General features: G+C 40.0%; 1 pseudogene; it reads left to right on the top strand.

Moving 5' to 3' along the window:
* The first annotated feature begins 350 nt into the window (after nt 1-350).
* LOC131832690 (mortality factor 4-like protein 2) lies at nt 351-1,501 on the top strand (annotated as a pseudogene).
* The last annotated feature ends 19,906 nt before the right edge of the window (nt 1,502-21,407 follow it).

The raw sequence follows: 21,407 nt of genomic DNA, 5'->3' as shown, positions 1-21,407 counted from the left end.
AAACCTGCTGAGCATTGCACCAATGTGTCCACAGGAACCATGAAGACCTGGGAGACTTCAAACCCTGAGCCTTCCATCCTAGGATAACACTGGGCTAAGAAGCTGCTGGGACACCAACTTGTCCCAAAACTCTATGACTGTGTCCTTTTCAACACTGCAGAGAAGTGAGCATTTGAGTCCCTTCTTACTTTGGATTCACATCAGCGTCAGGTCCTTGTGGCCTGCTATCTATGTATTATTCATTTTGGGGGAAGTTCTTCTCAGAAGAAAACTACACCATGCCCTAGGAGATGGAACAGTCGTTTGAAGACTTTTTTTTTTTATTATTATTAAAACATATGTCAGGACTATAATGGTTGGAGGAATGGCAGTGATCACACATAGGCTGCTGGAAAGAACTGGATTCTCGTTTCAGGCCATCATCAGAAAAACTAAGTTTGCTGTATTGTAACGATCAGAAGATCTGATCCTGATTGCAGAACCATCCCTGATTACAGAAACTAGGTTGTGTCCCCAACCTCATCCTTCCAGACCATTCCAGGAAATCTAGGAGGTTCCATCTGGGAAAACACTAGGAGTTCTTGGAAGGGAAATAAGGGAGAGGATTATTGCTTGGAATAAAAACAGGGTTGAATGAGTTCCAGAAAGCAGGGTTCTCAAACTAATGGACAAAAATATGCAAAAAAAGACAACTTTAAGAAAAGAATGAGAAGCAATATGCAGAGAAGTAAGATGAGAGGAGCTTCCTCAGGAAAGAAGACTGCTGGTCCACAGCAGAAGAATCTGGAACCGGATCTCCCAGGGCCGATGGGGGAGGTCGATCTACAGAGAACCCCCCTTCAGGATCTGTGAGGAAGACAAGAAAGAACAAGCAGAAGACTCCTGGAAATGGAGATGGTGGCAGTACCAGAGAAGCACCCCAGCCACCTCGGAAGAAAAGGTCCCGGGCCGATCCCACTGTTGAAAGTGAGGAGGCCTTTAAGAATAGAATGGAAGTTAAAGTGAAGATTCCTGAAGAATTAAAACAATGGCTTGTTGAGGACTGGAACTTAGTTACCAGGCAGAAGCAGCTCTTTCAACTTGCTGCTACGAAAAATGTAGATGCCATTCTGGAAGAGCATGCAAATTGCAAAAAGTCGCAGGAAAATGTTGATAACAAGGAATACGCAATTAATGAACTTGTGGCAGGAATAAAAGAATATTTCAATGTGATGTTGGGCATTCAGCTGCTCTACAAATTTGAAAGGCCCCAGTATGCAGAAATCCTCTTGGCTCACCCTGATGCACCAATGTCCCAGGTTTATGGAGCCCCACACCTACTGAGATTATTTGTAAGAATCGGAGCTATGTTGGCATATACACACCTTGATGAGAAGAGCCTTGCATTATTGTTAGGCTATTGCATCTTTTCCTAAAATATCTGGCGAAGAATGTTGCATCTCTGGTTACTGCCAGTCATTACAAAGTGACTTCGGCTGAGTACCACCTCAAAGCCCTGTGAGGGTCTACTGACCACTCACTGTTACGTCTGGTATCTGTAAACACTCTTTTTGTTCTTAGTCTTTTTCTTGTATAATTGATGTTCTTTAAAACTGTTAATGTATAACATGGCTTATGTTTCAGTTTGTTTTCTGTTTTGTTCTAAACAGAACATGGAAGGAGTGCAAGCTCCTTTTCTCATTTCAAAGTTGCTACCAGTGTAATTAGACAAAGACGAAACATTCAGTAGAACATTTTATTGCCTAGTTGACAACATTGCTTGAAAGCTGGTGGTTCTATCCATTTGACACTACACAATTTTCTAATATGTGTTAATGCTCCGTGACAAAATGCCCTGATTCCTAGTGCAAAGGTTCAACTTAATGTCTATACTAGAAAACCCATGCATTTGTGCTCTCTCTCTCTCTCTTTTTTTAAAATGGTGCTTGAAGTAAAACAGGCCATCCTCTACAAGTCCATCTATGTTGTTTTTAGGCATTCTATCTTTGCACAGATTGTTGAAGGATGGTGATTTGTTTCATGGTTTTTGTATTTGAGTCTAATGCACGTTGTAACTTGATAGAGGCAATGCATTATTGTGTAGCCATGGTTTTCTGGAGAAGTTGATATTTTAGGAATTGTATTTAAGATCTTAAATAAAATTTGTTTCTATATTTCAAAGCCAAAAAAAAAATATGTCAGGAAATGAAGAGGGGTGATGGGAGGAAGTTGTAGAGGAGATCAAGGCCCTGAACACTGTGGAGTCTTTGACTGAGATCCTCCAGTTGAAGGAGTAGTGTTACATCCTCAAAAGACAGGTGGAGGCCTTAAAGCAAGAAGCCAAGCAGTGCAGTGAGAGGCAGGCTCAGCTCCATGAGTTGGAGAGTTTCTTTATTCAAATGAAGGTCTTCCTGGATGTTTCTGCCTTACACGCAGTGCCCAAGGGTTAATGTATGGGCACCCACCCACTATGGAACAGAAGGGGAGTTGGTAAGTGTGTGATCATCTAGAAGAGTGGTGGTGTGCTATGAATTTGAATATTAGGTAAATAAACCATTTAAAATTATGATTTCTTTATAGCTAATTTACAAGAAAAACCCCTGGGTGAGCACAATGAGCAGCCAGTCTTAGAGTCAGTACTGTCCTTTATGAGTCATCACATTCTCCTGACTCTGGGGTCTCCATGGCTCTAAGAATATGTTGGGGGCATATACAGAGTTTCCTCTGAGCATAACCTGCCTGTTCCCATCAACAGTTTTGGACATACTGATCTGTATAACCGAAGCAGAGCAGTTGAGGACAGTACCGTTCTGATTGGAAGGAATAGAGAAGCAGTATGTCTGTACATAGGTATTTCTTCATAAGGCAATTGGGGGAGACAAATTCAGCAGATTTTTGCTAAATCTGAGGTTTCCCCCTGATGTTATGACTTCAGACCATGGCCAAAACAATAGGTGTTTCTCCATGAAAGGTTCCTATGTGAGGCAGTCCTTGGAAGAACAAATATGACAAGATCAAAGAAGCAGGCTAGAGTGAGGCCAGAGGCATGAGACCATTCCCTGTCTCTGGGTCACGAGGTTTTGGGTCAGGGCGGGAGGCAAAATAGTATGAGATGCCAAGATCTTGGGCTCTATTATGACCAAGGAAGTACTGCAGGTGTTGGGTAGATATGTGGGATTCACATTGGGAGTTTTATGTGTATGGGTGTTTGCACAGAGTAAGGCACAGTGTGAGAGAGGTGGGAATAGATGCACCTTGGAGACTTCAGGGTCTTGGAACCACTTCCAAGGGTCAGTGCTGACTTTCTGATAAATTGGACACTGGGGGTCAGAATGGAGTTGGAAGATGAGATTCCTGGCTGGCTCCAGTGACCTGGTGTCTCCAATGGACTCCAACTGACTTTGGAGCGGTAGAGTCTAGAGCTGTGGCTCCTGGGCTGAGCTCAGTTATAGCATTTTGCTCATACCACCTCATTATACCCAGATGGGAACAATGAGGAGGCTTCCTTTGTTGGTTGAAAGTGAAATTCAGGGGAACTTGTTAAAGGAGAGGCTTGAATCCATAAGCTGGATGATGTATGAGCTAATTTGAGGGTGCTGCTTTTGGGAGCCAGTGTGAAGGCTGGTAGAGTCCAGGTAACTTAAATGTAAGTGGGGTATGGGTTGCTTGTGTGTAATCCTAGCACTTGAAACATCCTGTGTTTATCAGCTCAGACCCTGCTCACCCTGTCCTGGGTTCCACAAACATCAGGCCCCTGGGTTGGCTATTACCAGAGAGCGGCTCACACCTTGAGCCTATATTCCTTCATATCGAAAATGGGGACAACTTTACTAGGAGGTGATTGTGTGAGCAGGAGGCAAGAGAAGATAGTTTTGGAGAGGAGATCTACAAAGGCAGGGACAGATGCAGTGTACAGGACGGAAGGAAGAAGGGAAAATTGAATCTGAGCCATTTCCTTGTCCTGGTCTTTCCTCCCCAAAGAGAAAACATCAGCTTTTGGAAGGTAGCAGTGTGCGGGTTGTCTTTGTTCCATACCTGGCCCTCCCTGCCCCTTATGGCTCTAGGGCATCAAAGGAAAGCATCTGTCCAGCAGAAAGCAGATGCTTTCCAATGGAGCCACCCAGGTGCCCCACTCCATGATTAAATCAGTTTTTCACTATTTAATCCGTTTGATTAAGCAACACTTTTTGGGGCTGCCTTCTGTGTGTTGTTAACACTAACACATTGTGTTTTCCTTTGCTCTTTTTAATCACTGAGGAAGTTAGGAATCTTTTCATGTGATTATTGGCTGAAGGCTTTCTCCTTGGGACATTTCTGTTCCAGTATTTTCATGGTTTTAAAGGGACCTACCTTTCTTTCTTGATTTCTAGTTATCCTATCTAGATTTGTATACAGTTCCTTAGCTCAATAGAGCCTTTCCTAGTTTTAGTCCTGTCATGTGGTGGGCAAGATTTTATTTTTTGAAACTTTGAATGAGTAGAGTCCAACTTCCAAACCTTTCTTGTTCTTCCCGATTTTGGTGTTATAGCATTTTGCTCATACCACCTCATTATACACAGATGGGAACAATGAGGAGGCTTCCTTTGTGGGTTGGAAGTGAACTTCAGGGGAACTTGGTAAGGGAGAGACTTACCTCTCCCTAATCTCTGCCACCTCCCCCAGATACTAAAACTGTTTTCCTGTTGTATCTTCCAAAAAACTTCTGATATCCTCTTTCGTATTTAGGCTGCCTCAGTCTGGAATAGCATTTTACGCTCTTCTGTTCCAGGTGGATATTCACGTCCTTTATCACCACTTTGTCAAAATCGGCCCTTTTGGGGTTATCTGTTTCCTCTGATCATTTCAATAGTCCTTTTGTAATACACCCAATCCCATCAGATTCTCCTCTCACTCTCTTTCTACCTCACCCTTGCTCTCAATTCATTCTTCCCATTTGCTGGGGAAGAACTAGTCCTTTTCATTTCCGTGGAAATAGAATTGGCTTCTCCAAGAACACAGGAACTTGCTAGATAGGAAACTGGGATTGCATTGAATCTCTTGATCAAGCTGGGGTCAAGTGAAACTTTACATCATCCATTCTATGACCTGTTCTATGAACATAGATTACATATTAACATATTGGACATCCCATTGATTTAGATCCTAAATACCCCTTAGTCATCTTTGATGGTTTTCTGGATGGAGACTTGTTGTTTAGAGACTGTATAAAGTCTTTGGGTAGATGAAGTCCTTGGTTTGGTGCTCTCCTCAATGGGATTCAAACTTTGTTCATATTTCACAGAACTCCAATGAATTTTTCTTAATGTTTAACTTATATCCAATGACTTTGATTCAGTCACTTCCTGATCCTAATACTTTGTACATTCTCATAGAATATCTTTCCTTCAGTTTGCACTCATTTTATCCCATTGTTAAAACTTCCATGTTTCCTCCATCACTTCTTATACTCGTTTGGACGTCCCCTTCTAGGTTTGTAGAATACTTATTCAATTTTAGGTGTTCAATAGCCCCAAATTTTGTTTCTGCCTTGGTGAGCTGATTTTGTATCTCATAGAAGCAGCACACCATTATGTGTCTATGTGGGTATGGATACAATCTAACACATTTTATCTTTTCATTAGAATATATAAACCATTGACATTTCATGAGATGACTGAGCCCCTCCATTTTTGTCCATTGTCTTGCAATTGGTTTGCTTCATCCCTTTTTACATCCCTTTCTAAAGATACATTTGTTTTCTGTATGTCTTTGAAATGCTGATAAGTGCTGTCAGCCTCCAAATCTCTGGCCACTTAAAGTACATACCCCATGAGTAAAAGGAATGTAGACTTACAAAGAAGAACCATTTAGCTTTTATAGGTCCCTCTTTTAAAACACTAGAGAATTTACTTTCCCAAAAAGAAACAAATTCAGAAGGAAAGAGTAGGATGAAAGTCAACTTCATCAGCCTATATACAGATACACAATGCCAAAAAACCTGTAAACTCCAAAAACATGCCAACTGATTTTAAAAACGATGGCACGTGACATTAGGTAACAAAAACTTTCATGGAGATGGAGGAGGTCAAGGTGGTCGAATGGTTCAGTAGACACCAAATCATGTGAATAACCTTGTAAGGAAAGAAGTAAGACTGAGATTCCTCACAAAAATGTATTATTAGACAAAAAATAAAAAATAAATAAAAAGGGAACATATATATATATATATATATATATATATATATATATATTTCATACACATACACACACATATGTGTGTGTGTGTGTGTGTGTGTGTGTGTGTGTGTGTGTGTATGCATATAAACTATCCCAGTTCTAAACCCCAGCACCTGCGTGCATGACCTTATTTGGAAATAGGATCCCTGGAGCTGTAAAGAGCTAGAATAAGGTCATATTTGAGTAGGTTGGGCCCCTAATTCAGGAGGACTTGTGTCCTTCTCAGAAGGGCAACTTGGGATACATAGATATGCACTGAGACAGAAGGCCATGTGAAGAAGTCCATAGACAGGGCAATACTACAAGCTTAGCCAGGGGCCTGGAACAGATCCTTCCTTAATACCTAAAAAAGGAGGATGGCCTAACAACATTGTAGCCTCTAGAACTGTGACACTGTCCACTGATGTAGTTTCAGCCACTAGGCTTGTGGTATGTTGTTATAGCACCCCTAGAAAACTAATACAAACCTTGTTAAAGGAAAGAAACCAACCATAAACCCATGGGGAATTGGAAAAGAAAAAAAATTCTATCTACCTATCAATATCTAACTCTTGAAAACACTGAAAAGGAACACACATTTGTGAGCCCTGTGAAAAGGAAAACTAGCAAACAAAAGAAAATGAGCCCCAGGATTCACTTGGCATTTCAGCTGGAAGAGATTTATCTGATATGAGAGTCGCTACACCAGCCTTCTTTTGAGGCCCACTGGCATGGAAGGTGCTTCTCCATCCCTTCACTTTCAGTCTGGGTGTAACTTTAGGTTCAAAATGGGTATCTTATAGACAACATGTGGATGGGTCCTGTCGTTTTATCCAATCTGCAAACCTGTGCCATTTTATGGGCGCATTTAGGCACTTCACATTGAGAGTGATTATGGAGAGATACGTTTTTACTGACATCATGTTACCTTAGAAGTCTTTATTTCTGTAGATTGTCTCTGTATCTCTGCTCAATGTTATTCTTAGTATTTTTCCTCTTTTTAACCCCCCCCTTAATATTTCCTGCAGTGCTGGCTGGGTTGTTGCATAGTCTTTTAAGCCTTGCTGGTCTTGGAACAATTTATCTCTCCAACCATTTTGAATGTCAGTCTTGCTGGATAAAGTATTCTTGGCTGCATGTTCTTCTCATTTAGTGCCCTGAATATATCTTGCCAGCCCTTTCTGGCTTGCCAGGTCTCTGTGGTCAGGTCTGACGTTATTCTGATGGGCTTTGCCCTGTGTGTAAGGAGCCTCTTTGCCCTAGCATCTTTCAAGAGATTGTATCTACAATTATGATATCTCAGTTTGACTCTGAGGTGCCTTGATATTTTTTTGGAATCTATAATCTTTGGTGGAGATCTTTCGGCCTCTAGTACATGAACGCTAGTTCCATGAGCGAGGTTGGGAAATTTTTCATGAAGACTTTGTTCCACTATGTCTTCTAGACTTCTTTCTTTCTCCTCCCCTTCAGGGATTCCAATAATTTTGACGTTGGAACATTTCATGGCATCATTTATTTCCCTGATTCTGTTTTCATGGCTTTTAAGCTGTTTGTTCCAGGCTTCCTCCTGATCCTTTCTCTTTATGTGTTTGTCCTCCAGATCACTAATTCTATCTTCTGTCTCAGTTACTCTAGTTTTGAGAGAATTTAGATTAGATTTGAACTCATTGAGAGCATTGTGAACCTTACCCCTTGTAGCTTTCTGCTCTGTCATAACATTGTGAACGTCCTCCCTGGTCACTTTCAGTTCTCCCCTAATCAATTCCATTTGGTCTTCCATAGTGTTCTCCAACCTAGCTATTGCCTGGATAATTGTTAGCCTGAATTCTCTTTCCAACATACTGTCTATGTTGATAGCCATTAGTTCTGTTGCAGAAGGTCCATCCTCTGTATTCTCCCTCTCTTGGGCATTCCTTCTCCTAGTCCTTTTTGTGAGTGACAGCTGAACGGATGTAGCTGGATGTATCGACCATGGTTTAGTCAAGGTGCACCCTGGAATGCTTCTGAGCATTGAGGATTTCCCACCCAAAAGAGAGAATAAAGAAAATAAAAAGAAAAAAAGAAAAAAGGAAGAGATAGATACAGGGAAAAAAAGGGAATACAAAATAGAAAGTTCAGCCCAATGGACACCAAGGTAAGATTTATAAAGTATACAAACAAAAACAGACAAACAAAAAGACTGATAAAAATATATGACAGGAGAAGAAAAAATATATATATATGCAAATAAAGGAAGAACCTTTCAAAAAGAACCCCATGTATAAGATTTATATACTATCAGGACAAACAAAAACACAGAAACAGTGGTGGAAGCAAAAGCTGGGAGAGTGGTTACAAATTCTCACTGTGGGCAAGGAAGGTTGTTTTGATTTTTCCTGGATGTATCTTTTTATCTTTTTTAAAGGACTCAACTTTCCTAAGATAAAGGGGGATTAAAAATTGGTTTACCTACAGGCATAGCATTGATTGGGAAAAGGGGATTACCTTGAAGTTTAACTCTATATGAATATTAGAAAATAAAAATAAAGAAAGGAATAAACTAGAATAAACTAAAAGTTAGAAAAAAATTAAAAATGGAAATGCAAAAGAAAAACACAGATGTATGTATCAAAAAGTTCAGGTTAGAAGGTTATTATGGAATTTGATGTACTGGACATCTCACTGTGATGGTAAATAGGTTAAAAAATATCTATATAAAAAATGAGGGGAGGGGATAAAATGGCGGGGAAGTAGGAGGAGATGCCTTTTCAACCTGTACCTTAAAGTGAGCTGATTACCTACCAAAGAACCGCGATCCCCCATGAAATCAACCTGACATCAGAGTTACACATGTCTGGATCTCTACAGGGGCAAAAGACGCGAGTGGGCAGGTAAAGCAGAGTGGGAACGGTGGACTGATATCAGAAGATAAACAAAAGGGGGAGGGAACTACCAGAGGTGACCAGTTGGAAAGTAATACCCCAATCCGAGAGTGCCCTGTGTCTGGGGACCAGCATTAACTTGGAGTCTGGTGAAAGCACTCAAAAAGAGCAAAAGATTGTGGGGGCGGGGGAATTGTGGGAATCGGGGCAGCTAGGGACAGGGGCTTAAGTCCCTAGTCCCTGGACAGCCTCCCCTGGTGCTAAGCCAGAGAGAGTGCGGCAGAGAAACCAGGTCTTGGTCCCTAAGCCACCAGTGCACCTGAGAATGCGTGGAGTCTGGCTCCTGTGAGGGCCTGGAAGCCTCCCCAGATGACAGAACGTGCAAGCTATAGAGCCTGAGATGCGTGCGCCCCTCATCCTCCCCTGAAAGAGGTACACAAAGGCCCAGCCAGTCCTCTTTGACCCACGCCATTGTGTCAGAGCCTAAGATGCGTGTCCCAAACTCTCCCCTGAGACAGGTGTTCAAAGGCCCAACATGGTGCTTTCAGACCTGTGTCCTGTTCTCAGAGCCTGAAACGCATAGGTGATCCACAGCCTCCCCTGAAAGAGGTGCGTGCAAGCCAGGCACTCTTAGACCCAGAAAGACCACGCACTCCCAGCCTGGGCCATCGGGAAAATCTCAGTGTGCGATAGCTGCTTGGAACCTCTCTGGCGGTCTGGAGTTGCCCAGACAGCCACTGCTGCTTACATGGGCTCTGCACTCAGACTGAGACTTCTCTCTGAGAGGGAGGTCAGGGTGCAGTTTGTTTTCCTCTAAAACTACAAAAGCCATCAAAAGCGGTCAACGTGAGAGGAAAAAAAATTGAACAAACATAAAAATCAGTTTCCTCAGAGCCCACCCCCTTGAAAGGGGTGGGAGGACTTAACTCAGGGAACATCATTGACTGAAAACCCACGTGGCAGGCCCCTCCCCAGGAAACAAACCAAGAAAGGAAAAAAAAAAAAAGAGAGAGACTACAATAGAACAACTGCCACTACTGCATAGGATAACAATTATTTTTAACTCATTCCCACTTTTCTCATTTTTTTTATATAGATAATTTTTTAACCTATTTACCATCACAGTGAGCTCTCCAGTACATCAAATTCCATAATAACCTTCTAACCTGAACTTTTTGATACATACACCTGTGTTTTTCTTTTCCATTTCTATTTTTTGAATTTCGTTTTTTTTTTTAATTTGAGTTAGTTTAGTCTAGTTTATTCCTTTTTTAAATTTTTATTTTCTAATATTCATATAGAGTTAAACTTCAAGGTAATCCACTTTCCCCTTTCAATAATTCCCCTATAGGTACAGCAATTTTTAATACCCCTTTATCTTAGGAAATGTGAGTCCATTAACAAATATATCAAGATACATCCAGGAAGAATCAAAACAAACTTCCTTGCTCACACTGAGAATTTATAACCATTCTCCCAACTATTTCTTCCACCACAGTTTCTGTGTTTTTGTTTGTCCTGATAGTATATAAATCTTAAACTTGGGGTCTTTTTGATGATGTTCTTCCTTTATTTGCATATATATTTATTTTCTCTTTTCATGTACTTTTATCAGTATTTTTGTTTGTCTGTTTTTGTTTATATACTTTATAAACCTTACCTTGAGGCCCATTTGTGCTGAACCTTCTCTTTCATCTTCCCTTCCTTTCCTATCTCTCTCTCTCTTTTTTAAATTCCTTTTTCATTTATTTTTTCTCTCATTTGGGTGGGGAACCCTAACTGCTCAGAATTGTTCCAGGGTGCACCTTGACTGCACCACAGTCGATAAATCCAGCTACATCCGTTCAGCCATCTCTCACCAAAAGGACTAGGAGGAGGAATTCCAAAAAGAAGAAAAATACAGAGAATGGGCCTTCTGCAACAGAGCTAATGGTTATCAACATAGACAATATGTCGGAAAGAGAATTCAAACTAACAATTACCCAGACAATAGCTAGGTTGGAGAAAACCATGGATGACCAAAAGGAATTGGTCATTTTCAGCCAAGCTGAAAGTGACCAGACAGGATCTTCTCAATGTTAGGGCAGAGCTAAAAGCTACCAGGGTTGAGTTTCACAATGCTCTCAATGAGTTCCAATATCATCTAAATTCTCTCAAAACAGGATAACTGAGAAAGAAGATAGAATTAGTGATTTGGAGGACAAACAGGTAGGAAGGATCAGGAGGAATCCTAGAACAAACAGCTTAGAAAACACGATAATAGAATCAGGAAAATAAAAGATTCCATGAAATGTTCCAACGTTAGAATAATTGGAATCACTGAAGGGGAGGAGAAAGAAAGAAATCTAGAAAATATGGTGGAACAAGTTCTTCATGAACATTTTCCCAATCTCGCGAATATAACGAGCGCTCATGTACTAGAGGCTAAATGGTCTCCATCCAAGATTATAGATTCCAAAAAAAAAAAAAAAAAAAAACCCATCTTGGAACCTGATAGTCAAATTGAGGAATTATAATTGTAGGTATATTCTTTTGAAAGTCACTAGGACAAAGAGTCTCCTTACTTACAGAGGACAGCCCATCAGAATAACGTCAGACCTGTCCACAGAGACCTGGCAAGCCAGAAAAATCTGGACGATATATTCAGGGCACTAAATGAGAAGAACATGCAGCCAAACATACTTTATCCAGCAAGATTGACCTTCAAAATGGATGGAAAGATAAAGAGTTTCCAGGACCGGCAAGGCTTAAAAGGCTATGCAACCACCAAGCCTACACTACAGGAAATATTAAGGGGGTTCTATAAAAGAGGAAAAATCCCAAGAATAGCACTGAACAGAAATATAGAGAAAATCTAAGGAAAGAAAAACTTCAAAAGCAAAACGATGCCAATAAAAACCTATCTATCAATAATCACTCCCAAAGTGAAGCCTAAACGTTCCCATAAAACAGCAAAGGCAGGGTTGCAGATTGGATATAACAACAGGACCCATCCATATGTTGTCTACAAGAGATCCATTTTGAACCGAAACATACACCCAGACTGAAAGTGAAGGGATGGGGAAGCATCTTTCATGCCAATGGGCCTCAAAAGAAGGTTGGTGTAGTGATTCTCATATCAGAAAAATTATATTTTAAACTAAAGACTGTAGTCAGAGATACAGAAGGACACTACATAATCCATAAAGGGACTATCCACCAAGATGATCTAACAATTGTAAATATCTATGCCCCCAATATTGGAGCAGCCAATTACATAAGAAAACTGTTATCCAAGATAAAGAGTCATATTGATACGAATACACAAATCGTAGGAGATCTTAACATGCCTCTCTCAGAAATAGACAGATCATTAAAGCATAAAATCAATAAGGAAACAAGAGCACTGAATGACACATTGGACCAGATGGACATCATAGATATATACAGAACATTCCACCCTAACACAACAGAATACTCATTCTTCTCAAGTGCACATGGAACCTTCTCCAGAATAGATCACATACTGAGTCACGAATCAGGACTCAACTGATACCAAAAGACTGAGATTGTTTCCTGAGCATCCTCAGATCACAATGCTTTGAAACTGGAGCTCAATCATAAGGAAAAGTTCCGACAGAACTCAAACATCTGAAAGCTAAAGACCACCTTGCTTATGAATTCTTGGATCAACCAGGAGATCAAAGAAGAACTTAAACAATTCATGGAAACCAATGAGAATGAAGACACTGCATCCAAAACCTATGGGATACAGCAAAGGCAGACCTAGGGGGGAAATACATAGACACCCAAGCCTTACTCAAAAAAATTGAAAAATCCAGGACTCAGCAGCTATTAAAAAAATGGAGAATCAACAACAAATCAAACCACCTCCACACATAAGAAGAGAAATCATCGAGATTAGAGCTGAGATCTATGAGGTTGAAACCAGAGATACAGTACAATGTATCAATGAAAATAGAAGCTGGTTTTTTGAAAGAATCAATAAGATTGATAAACCAGTGGCCACAATAATCCAATGGAAAAGAAAGCCCAAATTCATGAAATTATGAATTAAAAGAAAGAGATGACAACGAACACCAAGGAAGTAGAAAAAATCATCAGAAGTTATTATCAACAGTTGTGCCAATAAGCTAAGCAACCTAGATGAAATGGACGCATTTCTGGAAAGCCATAAATTCCCAAAATTGAACCAGGAAGACACTGACAAACTTAATAGACCAATATCTAGTAATGACATTGATTAAATCCTGAATAGACCAATATCTAGTAACAATATTGATCAAAAACCTCCCCAAAAAAACAAGAGCCCAGTACCTGACGGATTCCCTGGGGAATTCAACCAAACTTTCAAAGAAGGAATAACACCTATTCTCCTGAAGTTGTTTCAAAAAATTTAAGCAGAAGAAAAACTTCCAGACTCTTTCTATGAAGCCAGCATTACCCTGATCCCTAAACCAGACAAAGACCCTACCAAAAAGGAGAATTTCATACCAATATCACTGATGAATATGGATGCTAAGATTCTCAACAAGATCCTAGCAAGCAGGATCCAACAGCACATTAAAAAGATTATCCACCATGACCAGGTGGGATTCATCCCTGGGCTACAATGATGGTTCAACATTCACAAATCTATCAATGTGATAGAACAAATTAATATGAGAAGAGAGAAGAAACAGATGGTCCTCTCAATCGATGCAGAAAAAGCATTTTACAAAATCCAGCATCCGTTCCTGATTAAAATGCTTCAAAGTATAGTAATAGAAGGAACATTCCTGAACCTCATCAAATCTATCTATGAAAAACCCACAGCAAATATCGTCCTCAATGGGAAAAAGCTTGCAGCCAGGAACAAGACAAGGATGCCCACTCTCACCAATCTTGTTCAACATAGTATTAGAATTCATAGCTACAGCAATCAGACAACAAAGAGAAAAGAAAGGTATCCAAATTGGCAATGAAGAAGTCAAACTCTCCCTCTTCACAGAGGACATCATTCTTTATATGGAAAACCCAAAAGACTCCACCCCCAACTACTTGATCTCATACAGCAGTTCAGCAACGTGTCAGGATACAAAGTCAATGTAAAGAAATCAGTGGCTTTCTTATACAATAACAATGAAAATACATAAAGGGAAATTAGAGAATCAATTCCATTTTCTATAGCACAGAGAACCATAAGATTTCTGGAAATAAACCTAACCAAAGTGGTAAAGGATCTGTATTCGAGGAACTACCGAACACTCATGAAAGAAATTTAAGATACAAAAAGGTGGAAGACCATTCCATGCTTTTGAATCCGAAGGATAACCATTGTTAAAATGCCTATACTGCCTATAGCAATCTACACTTTTAATGCTGTTCCGATAAAAATTCCACTGCTATTCTTCAAAGAGCTGAAACAAATAATCCTAAAATTTGTATGGAATCAGATGAGACCCCGAATCACTAAGGAAATTTTGAAAAACAAAAATAAAACTGGCGGCATATCATTACCTGATTTCAAGCTTTACTACAATGCTGTGATCACCAAGACAGCATGATACTGGCATAAAAACAAACACATAGACCAGTGGAACAGAGTAGAGAGCCCAGATATGGACCCTAAACTCTATGGTCAAATAATCTTCGACAAAACGGGAAAAAATATACAATGGAAAAAAGACAGTCTCTTCAATAAATGGTGCTGGGAAAACTGGGCAGCTATATGTAGAAGATAAAACTTGACCATTCTCTTACACCATACACAAAGATAAACTTAAAATGGATAAGACCTCAATGTGAGACAGGAGTCCATCAGAATCATAGAATATAGACAGTAATCTCTTCGATATCAGCCACAGCAACTTCTTTCAAGATATGTCTCCTAAGGCAAAGGAAACAAAAGTGAAAATAAACTTTTGGGACTTCCTCGAAATCAAAAGCTTTTGTATAGCAGAGAAAATAGTCTAGAAAACAAAGAGGCAACCCACGGAATGGGAGAAGATATTTGCAAATAACAGTACAGACAAAAGGTTGATATCCAGGATCTATAAAGAACTCCTCAAACTCAACACACACAAAACAGACAATCATATCAAAAAATGGGCAGAAGATATAAACAGACACTTCTCCAATCAAGACATCCAAATGGCTATCAGACACATGAAAAGATGTTCATCATCACTAGCCGTCAGGGATATTCAAAATAAAACCACATTGAGCTATCACTTTACACCATTTAGAATGGCCAAAATTAGCAAGACAGGAAACAACATTGTGTTGGAGGCGATGTGGAGAAAGGGGAGTTCTCTTGCACTGTTGGTGGGAATGCATGTTGGTGCAGCCTCTTTGGAGAACAGTGTGGAGATTCCTCAAGAAATTAAAAATAGAACTTCCCTATGACCCTTCAATTGCACTACGAGGTATTTACCTGAAAGATAGAGATGTAGTGAAAAGAAGGGCCATGTGTTTACCTGAAAGATAGAGATGTAGTGAAAAGAAGGGCCATCTGTACCCCAATGTTTATAGCAGCCATGGCCATGGTCACCAAACTGTGGAAAGAACCAAGATGCCATTCAATGGATGAATGGATAAGGATGATGTGATCCCTATACACGATGGAGTATTATGCCTCCATCAGAAAGGATGAATACCCAACTTTTGTAGCAACATGTATGAGACTGGAAGAGATTATGCTGAGTGAAATAATTCAAGGAGAGAGAGTCAATTATCATGTGGTTTCACTTATTTGTGGAGCATAACAAATAGCATGGAGGACATGGGGAGTTAGAGAGGAGAAGGGAGTTGGGGTAAATTGGAAGGGGAGGTGAATCATGAGAAACTAAGGAGTCTGAAAAACAATCTGAGGGATTTGAAGTGGTGGTGGGGGTGAGAGTTTGGGGTACCTGGTGGTGGGTATTATAGAGGGCACAGATTACAAGGAGCACTGGGTGTGGTGCAAAAATAATGAATACTGTTATGCTGAAAATAAACAAAATATAAATTTAAAAAAATAATGTGCGAGAATAGTGGGACCGAGGTAAAAATAAACGTTGTCCTATGAATTTGTGGTGGTTTCTGCCTTGTAGTCTTTTTTTTTTTTTTTCATTTTCTTTCTTGGTTGGTTTCGGGGGGAGGGACCTGCCACGTGGTTTTTCAGTCAATGATGTTTCCTGAGTTAAATCTCTCCGCCCCCCTAAGGGGTTGGGCTCTGAGGAAACCTGTTTTTTTCCGGTTTTTGTTCTCTGGAGGTTTTTATGTTTGTTCACTTTTTTTTTTTCTATCGCCTTGACCACTTTTGATGGCTTTTGTAATTTTATGGGAAAGCATACTGCACCCTGACCTCCCTCTCAGAGAGAAAGAAGCCTCATCCTGGTCCCCTTTGGGTGCTGCAAAGCCCATATTAATTCCCCCTTGACCGGTGGCAGAGCAGGTTCTGAGTTCCAGTCCCTGGAGATGCAGAATCTTCTGCTTGTACTCATAACCATGGCAGCGGTGGTTGTCTGGGCAGCTCCAGACCACCAGAGAGTTTCCAAGCAGTGATCACGCACTGAGATTTTCTCGCTGGCCCAGGATGGTAGTGCCTGATCTTCCTGTGTCTAAGAGTGTTGGGCTTGAACACACATCTCTCAGGAGAGAGTGTGGGTTGCACATGTCTCAGGCTCTGAAACAATGGCGTGGTGTAAGGTGCTGGGCTGGGCCTTCACACACCTCTCTCAGTGGAGGGTGAGTGGCGTGCGTGTCTCAGTCTCTGTAGCATGGCTCAGCGTTCTGCCATCTGGCGAGGCTCCCAGCTCCTCACAAGAGCCAGACCCCATGCGTTATCGGGCATGCTGGTGGCTCAGGCACCAAGACCTGGTTTGTCCACCACACTCTCTCTGGCTCAGCACCAGGGCATGCTATCCTGGGTCCAGGGACTTGAGCCCCTGTTTCTAGCCACCCTGATTCCCACAATTTCCACCCCCCACTACGATCCTTTGCTCTTTCTCACTGCTTTCAACCAGTCTCCAAGTTAATTCTGGTCCCCAGATGCAGCGCACTCTCATATTAGGGGTATTACTTTCTAATAGGTCACCTCTGGTGGCTCCCTCCCACTTTTGTTTATCTTCCGATATCAGTCTGACATTCCCACTCTGCTTTACCTGCCCACTGGTGTCTTCTGCCCCTGTAGAGATCCAGACATGTAGAATTCTGATCTCAGGCTGATTTCATGGGTGATCGGAGTTCTTTAGTAGGTAATCAGCTCACTTTAGGGTACAGGTTGAAACGGCGCCTCCTCCTACTTCCCCGCAATCTTTTCTCCCCTTTATTAAAAATCCTAGACATATAATTTAAAAATGCTTATTACAATGACGTGGATGGAAATGGATGGTATTTTGCTAAGTAAAAGAAGTCAGAGAAAGACAAATAGCATATGATTTCATTCATATGTGGAATTTAAGAATGAAACATAAACATAGAGGAAGAGAAGGAAAAATCAAATAATACAAAAACAGAGAGAGAGAGATAAAGTATAAGAGACACTTAACTATAGGAAACAAACTGAGAGTTGTTGGAAGGAAGGTGGGTGGGCAATAGGGTATCTGGCTGATGGGAATTAAGGAGGGCACTTAATGAAATGAGCACTGGGTGTTGTATGCAGTCAATGAATCATTAAATTCTGCCTCTGAAACAAATAATACCATATGTTAATAATCAAATTTAAAAAATAAAGGTAAAAATAGTCCTTAAAGAAGCTGGGGGAAGGGACATTACATAAATATGACCAAAGATAAGAATTGCTTCTGATTTCTCAGAAAACATGCCAGCAAGAAAAGACTGAAGTGAAATATATGATGTGCTGAAAGGTTAAAAAACAACAAATCACAACAACAATAACATAGATTCTGTATTCTGGAAATTTTTTTGTTTAAAAATAAAGTTGAGAACGGAACTGGAAGATGGCAAAGGAGTAGGAGGATACTAAGATCATCTCCTCCCAGGAACAAAACTGATAAATATCAAATCATTTTAATAATTCAGAAATCAACCTGAAGGCTGACAGAACAAATTCCACAACTAAAGGAAGAGAAGATGCCACATCAAAAAAATTAGGAAGTGTGGAGACATGGTATGGAGTAGAAAGGGATCACAGTTTCTGCAGAGGGGAGGGAGCCCTGTTTATAGTAGAAGACAAGAGAGACAGGAGTCACAAAATGGAATTCATAAGAAGAACATTACCAATAATTCACTGAGTGGTGAAATGAGAGGGGCTAATATTTGTGAGTTCCTGCAACCAGTGGGGCTTAAAGATTGGACTTTTAAACATCAGTGGGATCAGATGGGATAGAGCCAGGAGAACACTGCCCTATTTTTGGACAGAAGGCAAGCAAACAGCCAAGGGACAGGTAACATGAGAACAGACATTTGAGGAATGCCTGGAACACACAGTGGAGAAATTATTTCCACTTAGAGCAAGTTCCTGAAAGAAAGCATTCCAGTAGATGCTTCTCTGGTGACAGGGACCAGGCTTGTGCCATTTTTCTCCCCTCTCTTTATTATAATCACAGAGCCTTTCACAGGAAGCAGTGCAGCACCCTTACATGTTGCTTATCTTGCTTGTGCCAAGTACCACACACCTGTGCTCTGTAGGGACTCCACTCTTAATCAAGCTTGCCTCAGTCCCAGCACAGTGGGTCCCTCTCCCAGAAGAATACCACAAACCCCTGTCCATACCAGTGCTCCTATCAGAGTTCTGCAGGGGCTCAGTTCTGATGGAACTGGTATGAAGATTCTTTCATAAGCAGACCAGAGAACCCCCAGTTAAAAGTCACATCTTTAAGGCCAGGGACAAAAACTGCCCACAGTAGTCAAGGAGCACCTTTGCAGATTAATGGCCTGAAGGATAGAATAGCACCCCCCCCCCAAAAAAAATATTGCTTGAAACATCATGCCTTGGAAACTATATGACATCTTCTTAATAAAATCATTATTCTCAGAAGCAGGAAACATAATGGACTTTTCTAACATAGAGAAGTCATATCCAGAGATTTTAGTGAAATAAATTTAAGTAACATACATGATGGAGAGTTTAAAGGAACAGTCATAGAATATATATTGGGTAGAAAAAAGAATGAAATGATTCAGGGATACCATCACCACAGAGGTCAAAGTGTTAAAAATGTATCAGTCACAAATGAAAGCTCAGTAACTGAGGTTAGCAACAAGCTTATGCAATGAACACAAGGCTGGAAGAAACCAAGTAAGGAACAAGTGACTTAGAAAACAATATAATGGAGTATATTGAAGCTGAACAGAACAGAGAACAAAGAATAAGCAAGAAAAGAATGACCTTAGGGAACTCAAAGATTCCATCAAATATAATATTTGGATAATAGGACTCCCAAAAGTAAAAGAGAGAGAAATGGACACAGAAAATTTATTGAAGGAAATAATACCTGAAAACTATACGAATCTGTAGAAGGAAACAGACATCGAGATAAAGGAGGCACAGAAAACTCCCCCCAAATCAATCAATCAAACAAACAACAACAAAACAAACAAATTAAAAACAAAACAAAACAGCAACATTAAAACAAAACAAAACAAAAATAGTAACAGGCCAACACCAATACCTATTGCAATAAAACTTAAGAAATACAGTGATGCTAAAAAAAAAAAAATTAAAAAAAAGGAAAGAAAATTTTCTTAAAATCAGTAATACAAAAAAAAAAAAAAAAAGTCCACAACTTACAAGAAGGGACCCATAAGGATAGCCGTTGGGTTTGGCTAGCAAACTCTGAGGTGGTGAATGAAAAGATGACTCCAAACACCTTAGTAAGAGAAAGGCGTGGGTCTGGGGACCAGACTCTCTATTGGCGAAAGGTTTTGAACCATGCTTTGCATCCACATTTGTTGTAAATGTTAACAGTACAATGAGGGAATAAGAAAAGTAGGATTGTGAAGTTTCAATAACCAGGACAGTCATGCACACAGGGAGTGTGTGACGTCTAAAGTCAAATGTTTCTCCCAAGTCAAGCATTTACTCCGTGGATGAGGGCATTGAGCTGCAATGAGGATCCGGCTCTTTTCAGTCAAGAAGCCTGAAAGGGGACCCAGTTTTCCAGATACACATTCTTTGCCTTCAACTAGCCTCATCCAGGGAAGCATGTGTTTATTAAACATTGTCTAGCCCAACACTATGAGTTGCCACAAATAGCTGCAGATTTCTTAAGAGGAACTTCTCAAGTCAGAAGGATGTGACATGGCATACTCTAATTGCTGAATGGGAAAATCTGTACACAAGAATATTCTATCCAACAAGGATATTATTTAAAATGGAAGGAGACATGAATAATTTCCCAGACCAAAAAAAAAAAAAAAAAAAAAGCTAAAGGAGGTTATCACCACTCAACCAGCACTGCAATAAATATTAAAGGAGACACTTTGACCAGAAGGGAAAGACAAAAAGTGATGAAAACAAGAAGAGATCAGAGAAAATCTCCAGATACAATGAAAAAATAACAGATAAAATGGCACTAATATGTATATTTCAATAATTACTCTGAATGCTCATAGAGTAAACGTTCTAATCAAAGGACATTGGGTGTCAGAATGGACCAAAAACTGTCCATCTATATGCTGCCTACAACATACTAATTTTAGAACTGAACACACCTATAGGTTTAAAGTGAGGGGATGGAGAACCATTTATCATGCAAATGGACAACAAGGAAAGCTGGACTACCAATACTTATAACATATCTGAGACACTAGACTTAATTTTCTTAATTTATTTTTAAAGATTTTACTACTTATGTATTTATTTGTTTGTTTGTTTGTTCATTCATTCATTCATTCATTCATTCATTTGAGAGAGAGGAGCACATAAGCAGGAGAAAAGACAAAGGGAGAAATAGAATTTCAAACAGAATCTCCACTGTTTGAGGAGCCTGACATGGGGCTTGATCTCATGACCCAGGCAATCAAGATCTGAGAAAATTCAAGATTTGGTTGCTTATCCAGTGGAGCCACCCAGGCACTCTTGACATATTAGATTTTTTTAAGACTATAACAAAAGTCAGAGGACATTCTATACTCATAAATGGGAGAATCCAACAAGAAGATCTAACAATTGTAAGTACTTCAGCACCCAACATAGGGACACACAGAAATATAAGACATATAATAACCATAAAGGGACTTACTGATAATAATATAGTATTAGTATGGAACGTTAAAACTCCACTTACAACAATGAACAGATCACCTAAACAAAAAATCTCCAAGTTAAAATGGCTTTGAATTAAACACTAGTCCAATGGACTTAACAGATAAACTTGAAACACTCTATCCTGAAACACAGTCTTTTTAAGTACACGTGACACATCCTTCAAAATAGAACACATG

The sequence above is a fragment of the Mustela lutreola genome, chromosome 5 (assembly GCF_030435805.1).
Source record: "Mustela lutreola isolate mMusLut2 chromosome 5, mMusLut2.pri, whole genome shotgun sequence".
In the NCBI taxonomy this organism is placed as follows: domain Eukaryota; kingdom Metazoa; phylum Chordata; class Mammalia; order Carnivora; family Mustelidae; genus Mustela; species Mustela lutreola.
This window is presented reverse-complemented; position numbering and strand designations above follow the sequence as displayed.